Genomic DNA, 3,584 nt, shown 5'->3' with positions numbered 1-3,584 from the left:
TGCTCTATCCACTGCACCACCTTGATGCCCCAGGTACCTTAATAGGCCTGCCTTAGCCTAAATAGATCATCTCCCATTGCATCCTGGGACATCTCCAGTCACTGGTCACTGGATCCAGATGGCTCAGGAGGAGAAAGTGAGGCTGATGATCTTGCACTGCCCTTCTTCCCTCAAAACAAAGTCAGGTGCAAGTCATGTCATCATCTTGATGTCATGATCCTCTTTGAGAATGAAGGATAAACACAAGTCACGATTACTGTCTATGGCCCCATTGCGCTATAAGAAATAAGCAGAATGCTTTCAGAAAAGAAAAAAAAACTAAAAAGACTTACATGAACCGATGCAAAGTGAAGCAATCAGATCCAGGAAAACATTATACACAATAACAGTAACATTTTATGATGATCAACTATGAATTGCTTGACTATTCTTAACAATGCAAAGATCCAAAACAATTCTGAAGCATTTATGATAAAAAATGATCTCCACCTCCAAAAAAGGAACCGAATACAAATTGAAGTATACACTTTTTAAAATTTTCTTTATTTGTGTGTTTATTTTTTTGGTCTGCATTTCTTTTCACAACATAACGAATATGAACCTATATTTTGTATGACTACATATGTATAACATATCAATTTTTTTCTTTCTGAGGGAAGGAGTAAGAGAAGGAAGGAAAGAAAATTTGGAACTCAAAATTTTAAAAAAATAAATGTTAAAAATTGTTTTTAGAAACATACAGCTCACTCTGGACCTGGGCAGCCAAGCACCCGCATGGAAGTCTCCACTCTCTGGTAGCAGGAGTGGGGTTGTACAAGCACCATGCTGAGCTGTGCTGCAGAGGCCCCCAAAGAGCTTGCAGAGAGCGGGATCCAAGGCTGATGAGGCTGGGGGCCCATGGATTCTTCATCAACTTCTCACTGACCTTGCAGTGGCCGCTTACCACCCAGTACCTGTAGCACAGCCTGAGTACAGATGTGGGCTACAACACCAGCGGGGACAGGGTGGGAGGAGAGGGGGTAGTGGTTGCAACGACACTGTGGACCCCAGCAGCAGCAAGTGCAGACTCCAACCTCCCCCTGGAGTCTCTACATCGATCTGAGCAGCTTCTTCGTGGGGCTCTTCTCAGCCACTTTGCTGGGCCCATTGAATGACCAGGTTGGATGGCAGCTGCTGCTGGTGCTGGCCTCCTCTGGCCTCATCCTTCAGGTCATCATCTACATCCTGGTCATCTCCCTGGAACTCCACGTTGGTTGTCTCCTGCTGGGCCGCCTGCTCTGTGCCTTTCTAGGGGACTACAATGCCCTGCTGGGTACTGGCTTTGCCTCTGTGGCTGATGTCAGCAATCCTCGCTCCCACACCTTACACATAGCTGTGTTGAAGGCCTGCCTGGGGATACCTGGCATGTTGGCCAGCATCGCAGGGAGCTACTGGATCAAAGCCCAGGGCTACACCATCCTATCTGGCTGGCGCTGGCCGTGCTGATCGCTACCACTCTCTACTCCACGTTTGTGTTCTGAGAGTCACTGCCTAATCTGAAGAAGGCTTCCCTCTTCACTCTCCAGCATTACCAGCTGGTGTACCAGCTCTTTGCTGCCCCTTCCCCAGGAGAAATCCACCAAACATTTGGTGTTCTACCTGCTGGCCCTCTTCTTGGGGCTTATCATTCACTATGGAACCTGGGACATCACCGTCCTGTATGAGCTAAGCTGGCCCCTGTGCTGGGGCTCCAACCTGGTTGGCTATGGCTCAGCTGCCCAGCATTTCTCCTACCTCATTGGACTGATGCAGCTGTGGGCCCTCTAGCTGTGCCTGAAGGACAGCTGGGTGGCAGAGGTCAGCCTTGCCTTCAACATTGTGGAAATGATGATGTTTTTTCTGGCCAAAATCATAGCACTGATGTTTTCAGGATATGGGATCCTCTCTTTCTTGCTGGTGATTACACCAGTGATCTGAGCCAAGCTTTCCACACTGGTGAACAAGACAGAACAGGGTGCTCTCTTCTCCATCACCTGTGTGAGCAGGAGCTCCATGCTATTAGCAACAGGAATCTTCAACTCTCTCTATCTGGGCACCCTGAACTTCATGAAGGGCTTCCCCTTTCTCCTGGGAGCTTTTGTTCTTCTCATCCCAGCCATTTTGATTGGGGTGTTGGAAATCTTTGACCCTCAACCTGAATACCAGCAAACCCTTCACTGAAGCTCCCTACCCCACCCTCTAAGACTCAACAGAAGAGGAGGAACTCCTGATCTGCTGCTTCAGCAAATGGGAGTAGAGGGCAAGACAGCACTTGGCACCAGGACAAGTGTGGACTTCTACCTCAGAGGGTTTTATTCAAGGCCTTTCTGGCCTCAGAAGAGACATAGTCAGACTAGTTGGCTAGGTACAGCCTTGGGCAAAATTGTGGGGTGGGGGGAAACCCTCTTTTTTTTAAGCAAAATTGCAAATTCTAAGAAATAACATCTTTGATCTAAAACTCCTCTGCAAACTTGTCTCTTTAGGGAAGTGAGTAGAACAAAAGCCTTTCTGAGGGAAATGGATCAAGATTCAGGACCATTGTGTTGTTATATCTGACTCTCCATGACCTCATTTGGGATTTTCTTGGCAAAGATACTGGAATGCTTTGCCATTTCTTTCTCCAATTTATTTTACAGATGAGGAAACTGAGGCAAACAGGATTTAAGTGACCAGGGTCTTACAGATAGTAAGTCTCTGAGGCTGGATTTGAACTTGGATCTTTCTGAGTGCTGTATCTACTACTGATGACTACCATAACCAAACAACTCTTACCTATGATCATTGCTTCTCTATCCCTGAAGGGATAAGACCCAGGCTAGGGAAGTGCCTTCAATTCCTCTTAAAGAAGAGGGACTTTCCTCCTCACATTGTGATAAGATTCTCCTTGGAGATCTCTGAGAAGGGACCCATGGATTCCTCAAAGGGGCTAGGCTAGGGAGGCAATAAAGCTGGAATTTTGACTCACTTGTCTAACTATTCTGAACTTTTTACCCAAATTATATTTTTACATATTGTGATTTTCTACTTCAAGATTCCTTTCAATGTTACCTGAAATCATGTGGGAGGGACAGTCATGTCAGAGCACAAAGAATACAATGCCAGTTTGGACAGCTCTCTCTCCAAGATAGAAATGCTTGGATATGAGATTTGTGTAAGAGTAAATAAAATTTTTCTAGCAGAGTTGATCTTAAAGCACAAAAAAATATTGTTTTTACATGTAATTGGAAAATAAGATATAAAATGAATTATTTATTCCTACTCTGACCATTTATCTATTGGGATAGACCTATTAGTCATTCAGAGATGAAAGGGGTGCAGTAGGTGTTTGATATTGTGATGGCAATCAAAATAGGATCTTTTGCTGTTTTTGTTTTAGTATAATAAAGTGCCTCTGACTAAATTTTGTTGTTATCACTCAAGAGTCTTCACAAGGAGTAAAGTACAGAAACAGGAGTTTCTTTAACTAGAAACTCTGTGTGTGTGTGTGTGTGTGTGTGTGTGTGTATTGTTAATTATTTTAATGTGATTAAAGATCTTTCTCATCCATTGATGGGCCTGCCCATTAT

The 3,584-nt window shown here is 44.6% G+C and overlaps 1 pseudogene; it reads left to right on the top strand.

Annotated features, from left to right (window-relative positions):
• The first annotated feature begins 881 nt into the window (after window positions 1-881).
• Window positions 882-2,199, top strand: LOC140502546 (proton-coupled folate transporter pseudogene; annotated as a pseudogene).
• The last annotated feature ends 1,385 nt before the right edge of the window (window positions 2,200-3,584 follow it).

Source organism: Notamacropus eugenii, chromosome 4 (assembly GCF_028372415.1).
Source record: "Notamacropus eugenii isolate mMacEug1 chromosome 4, mMacEug1.pri_v2, whole genome shotgun sequence".
In the NCBI taxonomy this organism is placed as follows: Eukaryota; Metazoa; Chordata; class Mammalia; order Diprotodontia; family Macropodidae; genus Notamacropus; species Notamacropus eugenii.
Note: the sequence above shows the minus strand (reverse complement) of the source record. Positions and strands in the feature narration are given on the sequence as shown.